Raw genomic sequence first — 17,302 nt, forward strand, 5'->3', positions numbered from 1 at the left:
ATGGTGTATGTTTCAGAAATAAAAGCTTACAGGACTGGAGATAAAGGGTAGAGTGCTTGCCTAGTATGTGGGACAGCCTGGGTTCAATTCCAAGCACAACAACAACAACAATCAAAAAAAGAAAAAGAAAGAAAGAGAGAGAGAGAAAAGAAAAGGAAAGGAAAGAAGAAATAGAAATAAATAAAAAGTTATCAGTTTTGTAAAGGCAGGATAATCTGGAGGCCCAGAGGAAGATCCTGGAGGGAATGCCTAAGACTGGGCAAGATTCAGAGGCTGTTCAGAGGAAGGATTCATGAGAAACAGCCATAAAGGCAAAAGGGGAAAATATAGGATGTCTAGCACAATGAAATGCTGCACCCTGTACTGCATGTTTAAAATCTCCTCTTCCTTTGTTCTTCTGTATAAGCCTTCAATAAAATCCACATGATTCACTAAAGCTCTTGTGTAAGTAGTTTCTGAGTAGGAATGGGAGAATTGCTAAGTCCTACTTCCAGGGGGCAAAGGCAGGTTGCAAACACCCACATCTGGCTTACCTATGAATGTCCTGGGCTTAGGGTATGTGCTTAATAAATGACAGACATTTTATGTCGTGTTAGTTGTGCAGACATTCTGGCAAAGGAACCCGCCTCATTCCAGCTATGGGCTCATGTCAGTGACCCAGCACAGTGTTTCTATAACAACAAGGCGGCCTTTGCCGCCTTCGTGTGGTTGCTCGTGAGGTGGTTATGGTGGGCTCCAGTTCTGCCCTGTCTGTGGACCCACAAATCTTTCTCCTTTGGACGTAAATGGTTCCCTCCCACTCTCCACTCAGTTTTATGCTGTCTTAGGCGCTGGACAGTGAGCAGCGTCTCAGTTGTTCTGCCCAGTGGCGGCCTGGTGTGAATCTCTCGCGTGCTTCCTCACCCACGCCACGCAGGTCCAGGGCTCGCCTCTGGGAATCTGGCCACAGTGGCCTATAGCCCAGCGGGTGACAAGACCTGGGCTCTCCGCTTGACTTCGGCATTAACCCGAGCTCATAGGTGGCCCGGAGTCTTTCCTCACTGCGTGCCCTCTGTGCGCGTTTCTGGCTTCACGCCAACCAGCAGCCCTGTACGAGCCGCAGAGTGCACAAGGGCCCAGCGCTCTCTCCAGGGACGGGTTCAGGGTCAAGGTCTCGGCTCTGTGGACTCGCTGCGCCGCCCCCTGGCGCTGAGCCTGCGGGAGCGTGCGGGCCTCTCAAGCGCGAATCTCGCGCAGCCGGTTCCGCCAACGATGACAGGGCGGAGACTGGGCGCCGGTGTGGACCTCCGGGCCGGGAGAGGCTGAGACCCGCGGGCTGGGCGGCCTCCCAGGTCTGCTCCCCGCGCACCGACCGTTCGTGCGGTCAGTCACTGCCCATGGGGCCTGGGCTCAGCCGGATCGGAACGGAATGTTTTAGATGGAATTTTAAGTTGACATTTCCGATGGTGTCCGCTTTGGGACAGGCACGTGCAAGAACAGGGTCACAGGCTCTTTGCCTTAGGTTGGTGATCTTACGGTGGAAGGGAGCCAAGCTCTCAGGTAGGCAAGGACCTGGTTGGCAGCACTCCAAATCCGCCAATGAGCGCTTTCTGACCTCTCCCCAAGAGTACATACCACCCGCCCCTGTTCCCCGTCCCCGGCTCCCCAAACCTCTATTCTGGGGATAAGCAAGAACCCTCCCTGGCTCTGACACCCACGCCTGCTGCGGGTCTGTCTGGACAGATCTGGGGTTGCCCTACATATGTTCTGACCCTCTCTTTTTAAGCCTCTAGCTTTATCAGCAGACATTGTCCTGCGTCTTCCTTCTTCTTTCCTGTGATCCAGTCTCCCCTAGACCCTTCACCAGCCCCATCGCTGCCGCCTGATGCTAGCCACAGTTCAGCTTCCCTAGCTCCTTCAGCTCTAATCCTAGCATTCAACTCTTCTCATTCTCATCAGTTTCCCAGTGGTCACAGTTCTGTGGCTCTCATCCCCCACCCTCACTAATCTCCAACCTTAACATCCTCAACTGCTGCCCTCCTGACTATCATCACGGTCTGGTCTCTAACTCTGGCCCCATCCTCCCTCCAATCTGGGATCATTGTCCAAGCTCAGGGCAGAGCCTTCTCCTGATAGAGTCTGATGGAGTTTGTGTGTTCTGCTAGTGTCCTCATAGTGAGACCTCAGGCCCCAGCACCCCGACCTTGTGTACTGTCAGTGGAGTCCAGAGGTTTGGCAGGATCCACTTCCAGTACAACAGGTTTGCAACTCTCCACAGAGCAAGTTCAGGCTCCTGCTTCTGCCCAAGGGATTTGAGTCAAGTTTCTTAATCTCACCTGCCATTTAGAGTCCTGCATCCTCTTCAGAGGCTACACTAGTCTTCATGGTGAAGGAGGGGAGCTGACCTCATCCTACCTTATAGCACACCCAAGGATTCCATTGGATCATTTAAACATTTCCACCAAGAATTGGTAAAGGAAACAATGACTGATTTGATTCTCAGAGTGGAAACTGTTTCCTGAAGTTGATAGCGACAACATCATCACTTTTTGAATACCTTCTGGGTGTATTAAGGATTCCCCAGAAGAAATGATCATCAACCTTTCCTCTGGCTTAGCTAAATCCTACTCCTTCCATCAAGGCCCAAGTCCTACACAGCTGAGAGCTTAATTAGAGCCTGTCTTTATCACTTGCTGTGGTTTTCTCACCCTGTCATTGCTGTTTCCAGAAAGAGACAGTGATGTCAACTCTGTCCTTCTGGTTGCCTCTGGAGCACCCACCATGTCTTAGGCCAGACAACCAATCACATGCCAAGAGAGATTGGGCTCACTTTTCCAGGGTACTCAGATATACACTATGGATGGATGCCCAGAAGATGTGAGCTTATAGGTCCCTGCTGTCCCTTGAGGCTTCCACAGAACTGTTCTTGGGCCATTTTGAGGATGAAGGCAGGAGTCCATACTTTCAGGGATATACACTTGAAATTGTGCTTACTGCATTTTAGGATTTCTTGCACTGGGAAAAACATTAAAGGAGGGGCCAACAGGGTGGTTATGTTTTTAGTTTGCCAAGTGAGTTCATTGAGCTACCATTTATAATCATCACCACTGCATTTATAAACAAACTTTTTAATTCCAAAAATATGGGAATGACATCATTTCATGCTTAATAGCAAACTTTGGCTTCTTGTTTTTCCCCCTCTTTGTTTTGGAATTATTTCAAAATTATAGAAAGTTTGTGAGGAAAGAAAATGAACTCCTATATACTCTTAACTAAGATTTACCAACACAAGCATTTTGCTATATTTGGCTTATGATTTCCCCCAGCCATGCATGCGTACACACACACACACACACACACACACACACACACACACACAGAATGCGTACAAGAATAGTCTCTATATACATCATTATTATTTTTAGATGGAATCTTGCTATGTTGCCCAGGTTGGCATCAAACTCCTGGGTTCAAGAGATCCTCCTGTATCATTTTCAGGAAAATGGATGAAACTGGAGAGTATCCTGCTAAACAAAACAAGCCAGACTCAGAAATACAAGTATCATATGTTTTCTCTCATACATAGAAGCTGGAGTGGGGTGGATGGGGAAGGATGTCATGAAAGCACAAGGGAGAGGAAGAAGGGGATGGGGGAGGGAGGGAGGAGTTAAGGAGAGGTATTGGGGAGTAAAACTGATTAAATTATGCTATATGTAGGTATGAATATGCCACAATGAAACCCACTATTCTCTATAATTTTATATACCAATTTAAAACAGAGAGATCCGAGACTACAGGCATGCTTCACCACATTCAGGACTACATAGAATTCTGTAATAAATCACTTGAGATTTAATTGTAGATATTGTGCCTCTTTACCCGGAAGTACTACAGTACTATCATCAAAATCAGGATATTATATATTGTGAGGAAAGAAAAATGAACTCCTATATACTCTTAACTCAGATTTGCCAACACTAGCATTTTGCTATATTTGGCTTATGATTCCCCCCAATATTATAATATATGTACCATATTAACATTTTGCTAACTGTCCCAATAATGTCCACTCTTCCTCCTCCTGATCTTCTCTCATCTCTCCCCTCCTCCCTTCTCTCCTCCTCTCTTCCTCTTCCTCTTTGTGTGTGTGTGTGCGTGCATATGTGTGTGCTGAGAATTGAATCCAGGGTATCATATATGGCATGCACTCGACCCCTGAGCCACAATCCAAGCCCGCTTCCTCTTCTTCCTCATCTTCTGCCTTCTCCTCCTCTTTTCTTCCTCTCCCAGCTGTTGTTTTCTCTGATACAGTATTCACTCCGGGATCACACTTTGCTTTTAGTTGTTGTGTCTCTTTAGTCTCCATCAATCCGGAACAGTTCTGCCTTTCTTTATCTTTCATGACATTGAGGTGTGTGTGTGTGTGTGTGTGTGTGTGTGTGTGTGTGTATGAGTGTGAAAAATACAGGCTGGTTATGAAGTTGAATGTCTCCCCTTTTGGAGTTTGTCAGATGTTTTCTCGTGATTATATTTGGGTAATGCATTTTTGCCAAAAATACCACAAAAATGATATGTCCTTTCTTAGTGCCTAACATAAGAAGGTTCATGACATTGTTTTGTCCTATTTTAAGACAATTTGATCAAGTTATTGTTGACTTTGATCATGTGGTTAAAATGGTGGCTACCAGTTTTCTCCATTGTTAAATTACCATTTTTTCCTTTGGAATTAGTAAATAATTTGTCAAGTGAATTAACAATTTTTTTTTTTTTTTTTAATTACTGGATATTGAATCCAGGGCCTGGTGCTTGTGCATGCTAGACATGCACTCTACCACTGAACTACATCTCCAACCCTTCTTATTTTTTATTTTGAGACAGGTTCTCACTAAGTTGCCCAGACTGGCCTTGAACTTGCAATCCTCCTGCTTCTGCCTCCTGAGTAGCTAGGGTTACAGGTATATGCTCCCTACCCAGACTTAAAACTCTTTAAAACTGAAAAAAGTTGAGTCTGAAAAATTCACTATGCAATCCTTATTTTCCTCATCCTGTTTTTATCCAGTGGAAATATCTATAAGATCATCAACAAGCCATAGACTGGCCCTTGAAAATCCCTACACAAAGTTGCAAACAAGTCACTCATTTATCTAACAAAATACTGGAGTACTATGTGTATCAGACACTGTTTCAAACTCCATCTTCTCCATCCAACCTCTTTAGTCGACCTGGACAGACTGGTCCGGGCTCAGATCCCCAAAGACATTTCTTGAGGTGTTTGAGGGCAGGTTTGGATATAGGGACACACATTTGGTGTGACTCTAGAGGACCCAGATGTTAGAGTCCTGTCCTCAAATCCATGGATGCCACGAGGATTTCCTGTGATGAAATAAATAGCAGTGCTCATACATGTTTACATTTTAATTAGCTTTCCCTAATTATATAACAAACAAACCAAAGGTTTATTTCTCAAGCACATTGTATGTCAGCTGTGGTCACTGGTGGTTCTGCTCTGCATTACAATCACCATGGGAATCTAGGCAGAAGACACAACCTCCATCTGGAACATGTCAACCTCATGGTAGAGGGAAAAACAAAGTGATGGAAGCCCACTGCAACTCTTAGGTCTCTACAGGGAAAAGCAGAGTCATCTCCACTCACATTTCAGTGGCCAAAGCATGAAGTCATATGGCAGTGCTTGCTTCATGGAGCAATGAAGTTTATTTCCTCTGCAGAAAGAAGTTCCAAAAGTCAAAGAGCAGAGGATAGGGATGTATAATCACCTGAAAGGAAAGGCTAGGATATAATCAGGACCAATAACACTACCAACTACAATACAACACTTTTCTAGAGGCCTCTGGACTAAGTCTCACTTTATAGAAAACACCAGGGGAGGGTGGAGAAGAACAAGTTTCCAAGAGGAAACAATCGCAAAATCCACCATGAGGACCAGTCTATAAGAAAACTGGCGTAGAGTCCTGAAAAAGACCATGTCATAGAAAAAGAAAGGAGTGACTACTCCAGATGAAAAGACACAACTCATGATTCTTGATTGAATCTGATTTTTTTTTTAAAGAAGCTACAATTGGGGACAACTGGGAAAAATAGATGATAGTCTAGGATTATTGTTAACCTTAGGTATGATAATTGTTTTATAGTTATGTAAGGGAAGTTCTTCTAGGAGATACAGTTAGAGGTGAAAGAACATGATGTTTGATGTCTGTAATTTATTTTCAAAAGATTCAACAAAAAATGGACAAATATATATATATATATACACACACATAGCATGTGAGAGAACAAAGAAGAAAAATATTAAAATGTTGAAGCTTTGTGGTAAATGTGAGTGCTCATAATAGTATTCTTTCAATTTTTCTGCTTTTGACATTTTTAAAATTTAAAACCAAAGAGTTTTAAATTAAAAATTGGAAGGAGGGGCCAAGGATATAGCTCCAGTAGAGTTGGTAGAATTCTTTCCTAGCATGCACAAGGCCCTGGGTTCAATCCCCAGCACCAACGCCTCCCTCAAAAAAAAAGGGAAGGAAAAGCATAAGGGCATAGTTGTGACTAATAAAAATAAATTTTACTTTAAAATGTTTATGAATTACTGATTTGATTTCTTTCTTTCTTTGTCCTTTTTTTTTTTTTTTTTTTTTTTTTTTTTGTACCAGGCATTGAACCCAGAGGCACTTAACCACTGAGTGACATCCCCAGTCCTTTTTATATTTTATTTAGCTACAAAGTCTGGATGAGTTGCTTTAGGACCTCAGCTAAGTTGCTGAGTCTGGCTTTGAACTCCCAATTCTCCTGTCTCAGCTTCCTGAGCCACCGCACCAATGATTTCTTTTTATCATTATTAAGTTTTCTATCAGTTTCTCTTCATTATCATGGGAAAATGGTTCTTAATTCTTTTACATTTAGGAAGACTCCTAATTGGGCTGGGTGGCATGCTTGTAATCACAGCTATTTGGAAGACCAAAAGGAGATCCCGTCTCCAAAAACAACACAAACTCCTAATTTGGCCTTTCTGGAATGTGCTATTCATATGTGTTGTATGCAAAACCTTATAAATTTTGTACCCACTTTGTTTTAGGAATTAAACCAAGCAAATAACTATGAATTTCTGTAAAAAAAAAAATTCAGCTGCAAGAATGTTCATCCTAACATTGCTTACCTCAGTTCAAAAAAAAAAAAAGGCACCATTTAAATGCTAAGTTATAGTTGATTATATGAACTATAGCTTATTTACTCAAAGAAAGGAATACAATGCAGCCATCAAAATGAGGTAGCATCAGCTCTGTGTTATTAATAGTCAAGGCCAGGTGATTTGTAGACAAGAGTCCTTCATACTAGACTGTCTGCTTTTGTATGTTTTTCAAATTTTCTTTGATTAAAAAAAAGATGTTGCAGAACAAAGTTTAACAAGTGGGGAGACATTTATAAAATATATTTAGTTAATGAAAAAACAATGTGTACTGTATAATACCATTTTTGTAAAAAAGAAATACACTTAGGAAAAAGACTGGAAAAATATACACTCAACTGCCTAGCCTTGGCTGTCTCTGGGATTTGGATTCACAGGCAATTTTTCTTATTTTCTTTTTCCTTATTCATCCTTTTAAAGTTTTATAAAGTGAAGATGAATTATTTTTTTAGTGTGTGAGTCACACTAGGGATTGAACTGGGAGCCTTCCACATGCTAAGCAAGCACTTAACTATATTCCCCTCCTTTTTGTCTGTTACTATGTTTTATTTTGAGACAGGGTCTCACTAAATCAGACTGACCTCCAACTTGCAATCTTCCTGCCTCGGTCTCATGAATAGCTAGGATTATATGCATACTACACCGTGCCCAGCTAAGTTACTTTTATATTAAGGACAAAACAATAAAAATAATATTTAAAAGAATGCTACTGAATTACCTAATGTTTCTTCCAAGGAATACAAAGGTGCTCCACTGAGGGTCACTGGGGCCTTAGACAGAGGTGAGACCATTCCTAGCCACAAGGTGGCGGTGCTGCTTGCAGAGGCTGCCCTCTGGGCTCAGTTCCCTGTGCCACACTCCTGAGTGTTCTTCCCCAGGAACCCCCCTACCCCAACACACAGAGACACAAGACAACCTGGTGCGCACAGCATCTCTGCCTCCTCTGCACCTGGGTTGAGGGTGCAAATGGTTCAGGGGAACCGAGATGGCGAATCAAGAAATGTGCCTTTTCTTGGAGGAAACAGGAAGGCTTCCCCCAACAACTGTCTTCATATGTTCCATCAATTGCCAGATTGTGTGTGTGTGTGTGTGTGTGTGCGCGCGCGCGCGCACGTGCGCGGATGCACACGCATGTGTGCATACATGTGTTTTGAGGAATGTATTCTGCATTTTTTACTAATTGTATAATTTTCATCAGTTTTTTTAAAAAATGTATTAATGTTTAGAATGTTCTTTTATTTTAGAACAATTGTGGACAGAATGCTGAAGAAAACACATTTACTTCATTTCCAATTCTGTGCAGATTTTATTCTGCTTTTCCATCCATACATTGTTCCTCATATTGGAAATCCTTTCTATCCCTGCCTTTGAAGCAGGATCAATGTAGCTCACTGATTTAATTTCAGCAAATAACTCAACAACCAATATGAAGCATATTGCATAAATGGCATCTTTTTGCATTCTGCTCTGTGGACTTGAAACAAAACTACTTAGTCTATAAAAATGCTGTAACCATATTTATAAAGTCGTTTGCCAATTAAGAAAATATTTAATAAACTATAAAACTGGGCATTTGTACAATCTTGTAAAAGAAACGAATAGTTTAGAGTATAAAATTCAATATTTTTAGTATTTTCACAAAGTTTTACACATCGTAAATGTCTTTATCACCCTCCCCCCAAAAGAAACCCTGTATCCATTAGCTGTCACCCCTTATTTCCCCCTAGACCCTTTATCCAGACCTAAGCAAACACAAATTTTCTGTGCCTATACATTTAACATTCTGGACATTGCATGTAAATGGAATTGTACAATATGTGGTCTTTTGTGACTGGCTTCTTTCAGCTGGCATAATGTTTTCAGGGTTTGTCCTTGTAGCATATATCAATCAGTATTCTATTCCTTTCTATTGCTAAATAATATTCCATTGTATGTATTTTAGTAGATATTTGAGTTGTTTCCTCTTTAGACTATTATGAATAATACAATGAATGTTCATGTACAAGTTTCTGTGTGAACACAGGTTTTCATTTCTCTTGGATGCTATAGTTTTGATGTTGATATTCCCCACAGGTCCCTGTGTTAAAGGCTTGGTTGGCAGTGTGGTGCTATTCAGAAGTGCTATGAGCCTTAAGGAAGTGGTGCCTTCTGGGAGGTTTTCAAGGAATTGTGATGGTCTCTGTCCTTTCTCTTTCTCGTCACTTCCTGGCCAATGAAGTGGGTCATGTGCTCTAGCCATGATGTGCTGCCTCGCCAGAGGCCCAAAGCCATGGGGCCACTTAATCATAGACTTGAATCTCCAAAACCATGAGCCAAAATAAACCATTTCTCTTTATAAGTTAACTGTCTTGGGTATTTTGGTATAGAGATAGAACAGTAATAACACTGGGTATATATCCCTGAGGGGAATTACTGGTTCACACAGTAACTTTATGTTTAACCTTTTGAGGAACTGCCAGGCTATTTTCCAAAGCAACTACACCATTTTACATTTTCACTAATAATGTATTAAGGGTGCCAATTTCTCCACATTTTAACCAACACTTGTTATTATCTGTCTTTTTGATCATGGTTATCCTGTGAGTGTAAAGAAATTTTTCTTTATAGTTTTGGTTTGCATTTCTCTGATAATTAGTGGCAATTTTCATATCTTCTTTGCAGAAATGTCTTTTCAGATTCTTTGCCAAATATAATAGGTAATTCCTTATTTTTATTATTGAATTGTAAGAGTTCTTTATATATTGTAGGTAGGAGTTCATTGTCAGCTATCTGATTCACAAACATGTTTATCATTCCACAAGTTGTCTTCTCACTTTCTTGGTGGTATCCTCAAAGGTACAAAAGTTTTTAATTTTTATGCAATCCAATTTACCCATTTTTTCTTTAGTGTTTTTTCTTTAGTGCTTTTGTCCATTGCAAGGTCATGAATATTTATTACTTCATTTTCTTCCCAGATTTATTCTATGAAATATATGGTATATATATGATGTGAAGTAGGGGTTCAACATTTTTCATTTACAACTGGGTATTCAGTTGACTAAATACCATTTGTTGAAAAGTCTAATTTTTCCTCCATTGAATTGTCTTGGCACTTTGGTTGAAAATCAATTGATGATAAATAAAAGGATTTATTTCTTGACTCTCAATCCTATTCTATTGCCCTTATGCCAGCACTACATTGTGTTGATTACTATGGCTTTGTAGTAAGTTTTGACATTGGGAATTGTGAGCCCTCCAACTTTGCTCTTCTCTTTTGAGATTGTTTTCACTCTTTTGGGTCCCTGGAATTTCTATATAACTTTTATAATCAGTTTGTCCATCTCTATTTTTAAAAATCCAGCTGTGATTTCTGCTCTGAATTGTATTGAATATGTAGATCAGTTTAGGGAGGATTGGCATCCTAACCATATTAAGTCTTCTGATCCATGAACATGGGATATCTTTCCATTAATTTAGGTACACGTCTGCTTTTTAAAATTTACTTTTATTGATCAGGATACTAAGATGCAGATGAGTCTGGTTCATTCTCAAATATCTGGGTATCTTGAATAAAACCTAGTTGGGTATGTAGATGTTACTAAGCATAGCTTAAGGGTGACAGTCCACCCTTGGTAGTGCTCAGAATAACTTGGAGTTGCTGTCACAAACTGCTGGTTCTTTATAGTGAGAAAAGTTGTGTATTCTCCTCTGGATTTACTTTTCTTTCTCATATAAATGGGAGGACAAAAACTTGTAATTACCTCAATTACCTCAGTAAAAATGTGTTGAATGAAATTTTTAATATAAAAAATTTAAGTATAAAAATGAATACATGTGGGCTGGGATTGTGGCTCAGTGGCAGAGCGCTGGCCTAGCACATGCGAGGCACTGGGTTCAATTCTCAGCACCACATATAAATAAATAAAATAAAGGTCCATTGCCAACTAAAAATTTTTTTAAAAATATTTTTTAAAATGAAACAAATGAATACACATAAAATTTGAACAGATAGTTCATTAAAGATGATATACAAACGGTCAATAAACAAATGAAAATATGTAAAATAATATTAGCCAACTGAGAAATGCAAATTGAAACCACATTGACACATACACACCAGGATGGCTAAAATTAAAAAGACTGAAAATATCAAGTACTGATGGAGATGTGGCATAATTGGAACTCTTATTCACTGCTGGTGGGACAATTACTTTAGAAGACAGATTGGCAGTTTTTGTATTGTTTTGGTTTGTTTTTGCAATACTAAGGGTCAAACCCAGGACCTTGTGCATGCTAAGCAAGCACTCTACCATGAAATACAACCTCAGCCCTTTTTAAATCTTTATTTTAAGACAGGGTTTCACTTAAGTTGTCCAGGCTGCTCTGGAGCCAGTAATCCTTGTGTCTCAGCTTCTAGAATAGCTGGGATTACAGGCATGTATCACTGTATCTGGAAGATTGGCAGATTCTTACAATGTTAACATGCATTACATAACAATATTTCTACTCTGTTATTTACTAAAGGAAAAGGAAAATGTATATTCACAGAAAATTTTGAACTGAATATTTATAACACTTTTATTCACAATAGCCCAAAACTGGAAACAATTTAAATATCCATTGACAAGAGAATGGAAAAATAAATTATGGTGTATCCAAAATAATTAAAGACAAGTCAATAATTAAAAGAACAAATTACTGATACTCAAAATTGTGTGAATCTTAAAAACATCACACTGAGTGAAAAGAAACCAGATATAAAACAATATGTACTGTATGATTTCATTTACATGAAATTGTAGAACAGACAAAAGTAAGCTATATAGTGACAGCAGATCAGTGCTTGCCTGAGGCCTGCGTGGGTGGGAGGATTGAGTACAGAGTGGCAGAAGGGGATTTTCTAGGGTGATGGAAAAGCTGTCTTCTTTAGGACGGTGGTTGCAAGGAGGTATACCTTTGGAAATACTCACCAGGCTGCTCTTAATGTTCTTGATGCACATTAATCTTAATGTACTTAAACTGGATACATTTATGATAAAATAAAATTAATGTACAATAGCTCCTCTACTTAAGATGGGGTTCTGTCCTGATGAACCCAAGTAAACTGGAAATACTGTAAGCTGACAATTCATGTAATATACCCAATCCACAAAACATCATAGCTTAGCAACACAGTACATTGCAGTGTATTGGTTGTTTGCCTTCATTATCTTAGACCTGACCGGAAGTTAGAGCTCACAGTGCAGGAGAGCAATGTACTGCATATCATTTGGGAGGCAAGGGGATAACAAGTTTCAGCCTCAGTCATTTAGTGAGGTCCTAAGCAATTTAGTGAGACCCTATCCCAAAATTAAAAATAAAAGGGGCTGGGGATGGGGTTTCCAAGGTGAAAATAAAAACACTGATCAATGAATCAATAAATATCCTTCTCAGGACCGTTGTGAGGACCAAATGTAATACCATCTGTACTTGTGCAATTGTGATGGGCTTTACAAAGAACTCTTGGCTCGTAAGTCAGAGATGCCCCAGGCTTCCATCATTCCAGCCTCCCTACCATCCTGACCTAATCTCCTGAGCTGTCAGGAGCCTGTCCAGGGTCCTGAGCAGTCCCCTGCCAGGGTCTTGGCTTATTGTAGTCACCTCCAGATCTTATCTTCTAAAAATGATCCCTTGGAGCAGGATGGGGACCCGTTGGGATCTGCCTTGCCTCTGAAGCCTGGAGGGGTTGACACTGACCTTTGCCTCTTCCCCATCACCCCTCACACAGGGTGCTCTTTGCTCTGACTGACCTAGGAGTATGTATGCTGTCTTGACTACACTACAGTCTCACAGATCTCATTCTGGCAAATGACAGGTGATTTGAGGCCTTCTAAAGCAGATGTCCTACGTTTTGAAAAATTCCTTGTGGATATTCCAAAGCCACACTTCTTTGTACCCATTTTCAAAATCTCAGGGAAGCCTGCTAGTCCTCCTCAGCTGCTATAACTGACTTTGTTATTTTTAAGTGACCTCTCATTGAGACCTCAGTGTTCCTCTGACCTCACCCTGGCAGGCCACTGGGGCCTCACAAAGTCCTCAGAGGAAACCTTTTCTGACATCAGGCTTTTTCTCCTCAAGCTTTGAGCACAGAGTCCTGGGGATTTCAGGACTCAGCTGCTGGACCACAACTGACGAACTCAGAGAATACTGTCTAGCTTCAGCCTTGAAACCACCAAAGTCTGGCCTGCTGCCTAAGGCCCAGGTCCTGGGAGCTCACACTGTGGTATCTCTTCTCAGGTAATAATTAGTGTCCTCGAGAATTGCACATCTTGCCCTTGGCTTTCTCTGACCCTGAAAGTTACCTTGACTGGTGGTTGGGGAGATTTGGGCTTTACTGTGCTCTCCCAATGAGGGAGCAGAAGACCCTCCAACACCTCCTGTGAGCTGACTGGTGCAGCTTCTCCTCACACAGTGTGTGTTACGTAGACCAGAGCCAGGCAAATCTAGAACTGTGCATGTGTCAGAGGTGAACACAGTGGCCACTGCCCTTCCAGAACTTTTTCTAGGTACAAGAAAATTAGGGACTTGTTCATAAGTCTATATGCAGTTGTATTTTAAAAAACAAGCTAGGTTCATACTCTTTCAAATGAAGTTGTTGATAACCTAATATATGCCAGGCACTGTTTTAGATCATTGAAAAGAATTTTTCTACTTCCTGTTTTTGCTTAAAACCATAAAATATTTCCATGTTGGTATTTAACAGTCTCCATCATCATTATTTTTGACAGTTACATGGTATCCAGTAGCACTCACATCACGACCTCACAATTTCTTTAACTAATACCCTAATTCTAGACAGTCTTTTTTCTCTCTTGGTTTCTTTTTTAAAATATTCTTAGTTGTAGATGGATGCAATAAACTTACTTTTATTTACTTATTTTTATGTGATGCTGAGGATCGAACCCAGTGCCTCACATGTGTGAGGCAAGCACTCCACCACTGAGCCACAACCCCGGCCCTCTCTTCTCTTTTTGAAGTAGGGTCTCACTAAGTTGTCCAGGGCTGGCCTCAAACTTGAGATCCTCCTGCCTCAGCCTCCCAAGTAGCTAGGACTATAGGCAGGTACCACCATACCTAGTTACTTCTAAGTAGATCATCTCCACGTACTTTTCTATTACAAATAATGCTACAATGAATGCTTTTATCACAGACCTTGTGTATATTTATGAATATTCCTCCTGTTCCTCCTCCTCCTCCTCCTCCTCCTCCTCCTCCTTCTTCCTCTCTCTTTCTCTCTCTCTTTTGGTGATACTGGGGATTGGACACAGGGACAATTTACCACTGAGCTACACTCCCATTCCTTTTTTATTTTTATTTTGAGACAGAATTTTATTAACATTCCCGGGCTGGCTGCAAACTTATGATCCTCCTGCTTCAGCCTCTTGAGTCTCTGGGATTACAGGCACATGCTACCACATCTGGCTTTGTGGTTATCTCTAATAAACTCTTACAAGGGAAACTGTTTAATCAAAGCAAGAGTCCTGACTATTCTTGACTATTCTTGTTGCATCCAGGTATCAAGATTGTACCCATTTACTCCACTTCTGCTAGTGCATGAGAGGGACTTGCCCTTCATTCCCTGAGGTCTATCTTTGGTAATTTTGTTAATCTGATAGGTGAAAATGGGAAACAAACTTTTCAACAGAAATCAGCCTCTGCAGTCAGTATTGATTGAACAGCTTATGATTTCCAGCCCAAGGTACTTCTAAAAGTACGAATAAAGAGAGGTAAAACTTTGGCTCCTATTGGTGAGATGCAGACTTGTCTCTCTTCGGTGTGGGTAATTTTGTATTTTCACATGCAAGGTCTCTTTTCTCCCTTACTGCCACTTCTCAAGGTAAATGTCATTCAAATGTCATTCTCTATCTCTCTCTCTACTTATTTATTTTTTTAGGACCTCACTAAGTTGCTGAGGCTGTCTTTGAACTTGTGATTCTCCTGCCTCAGCCTCCTGAGCCGCTGGAATTACCGGCATGCACCACCATGCCCAGCTTCATTAGCTCATTTTTATAAAGAGGATGACTCCTCCAAATCACAAAGTCAAGAAGTAACAGCCCAGGAGGAAGGGAAGTCCAGTGTGAGGGGAAAAGTAGCAAGGGCAAGGCCATCTCTAACCCTGGGTCTTGAATGGGCCCATAGCTGGATCTCAAGGCCAGTGGGGGAGGAAGATGACTTGAAATTCCTTCCCACAGGCTGCAGCATGCGGAATCTGTTCTGTCCTCAGGGTCTGTTCTGGTCAGCCCCAGATAAGAGTAGAGAAGTGACCTGGGTCTGCTATCTCAGAAGGACAGAGGGAAGAGTGAGAGGGCTGTTACCCTGGTGATTGTGGAGGGGGTATGAGTTGGTTATATGCCCCCGGGCCTTGTCCACAAGCTAATGGGAAATTCTTTCATGCTCCCAGCTGGCTACTACTGTCACAGTTACTACCCAGAGCCCCCAGCACACACCTGTCCCCCTCACAATAAATAAAGCATCCCCACAAACAATCCTTGTATAATAGTGACTCTAAGCCTAAAAGTTCCCACAATAGAGTCTTGTTTAACCACCTCAGAGCTCAGCAGTCTGAAAGATCATTTTAAACAGTCTTGCAGTGGGAAGCCAGGAGGCAGTGAGGTGCCTTCCTGTGAGTTTGTTCCCAAGGGAAACTCAACTCACAGAGACAGGCTTCCAGAGTTATGGTCAGTTCAGTGGACTTGCGCATGCAGGATTTCAGTCCGGAGGTAGAAGCGGCTGCCCCTCAGGGGTGCCTCCATCTCACCCGCTTTCCCACACAATCTTAGGAAACAATATACTACTTCTCCTGTCCAGATGTTTTAAGGAAGGCTGTCCACTGGCAACATGCCTGGGTGGGTGGTTTGTCAGTGTTTTCAGATGTAAGAGGACTGAAGAATGAAAAAAAGAGAGAGAACAAAACCAAATATGGTAACCTTGATTAATCTATCTCAAATTGTGCAACTTTTCTGTAAGTTTGAAATTGTATCAAAATAAAATGTGACCAAAAAAAACTACAAAAATTAAAGAAGAATTTAGATATATCAAATTCTCATTCCCATCTGACTAACCTAGGAATGGATGTAATTTTTGTATAGACCTTTTTTTTAATAAGAAAAGGCATTTTATTATTTTTATCTTACAGTTTAACATATTAGTGAATACACCTGATTGCAATATATTCAATGGCAAGGAAGGCACAAGATAACATTTCTCTTTTTTTTTTTTTTTTTTTTTTTTGCGGTGCTGGGGATTGAACCCAAGGCCCTGAGCTTGCAAGGCAAGCACTTTACCAACTGAGCTATCTCCCCAGACAATATTTCTCTTTGATTCCTCAAGAACCTCAGTATTATCTGTCTGTTGGAGAATCTGGTTTCCTAATAACATCTGTGATACTGTCCAGGAGGATACCATGGAGCTTAATAGTGAAGAGTATTTACTAAATTGTCCAATCATGGGTCCTTGCTCAAAGTGTTTGCCTTTTCCTTCTGATCTGTTTTTCAGCAGTTGATAGTGTATTTCTTTATTATGATGCAGAGGATCTGGTCAAGAGATAGGTTCCATGTGTCCATATGAAATGTTCACAGAAGGGTAGTGACATACTGTTATCTTGCCATCAGATGTCAAAGCAAGCTCTACTGTGCAATGATAGTAATCTGGAAGAGAACATGTAGACTTGCAGACACAGTATAAAGAAAGCTTTGTTTTGGCCAGGCACAGTGGCATACACCTGTTATAGTTTGGATCTGAAATGTTCCCCAAAAGCTCATGTAGAGAAAGTTGGTTCCCAATGCAGCAATGCCCAGAGATAGGGCTTTTAGGAAATGATTGGGTCATGCAAACTCTAACCTTATCAGTGGATGGATCTATTTGATGGATTAATAATTTGAATGACCTACTGGGAAGTGGTGGAATTGTAGACAGGGGCATGCCCATGGGGGGATAATATTTTGTTCATGTTCCTGATATCCACCCCCCACCCCCGCCTCTCTCTCTCTCTCTCTCTCTCTCTCTCTCTCTCGCTCGCTCGCTCTCTCTCCTTCCTAGCTGCCATGAACTCAATAGCCATGCTCTTCTGCCATGATGTTCTGCCTCCATTGCTCTGGACCCAATGAA

The sequence above is a fragment of the Sciurus vulgaris genome, assembly GCF_902686455.1.
Source record: "Sciurus vulgaris genome assembly, chromosome: 2".
Lineage (NCBI taxonomy): Eukaryota > Metazoa > Chordata > Mammalia > Rodentia > Sciuridae > Sciurus > Sciurus vulgaris.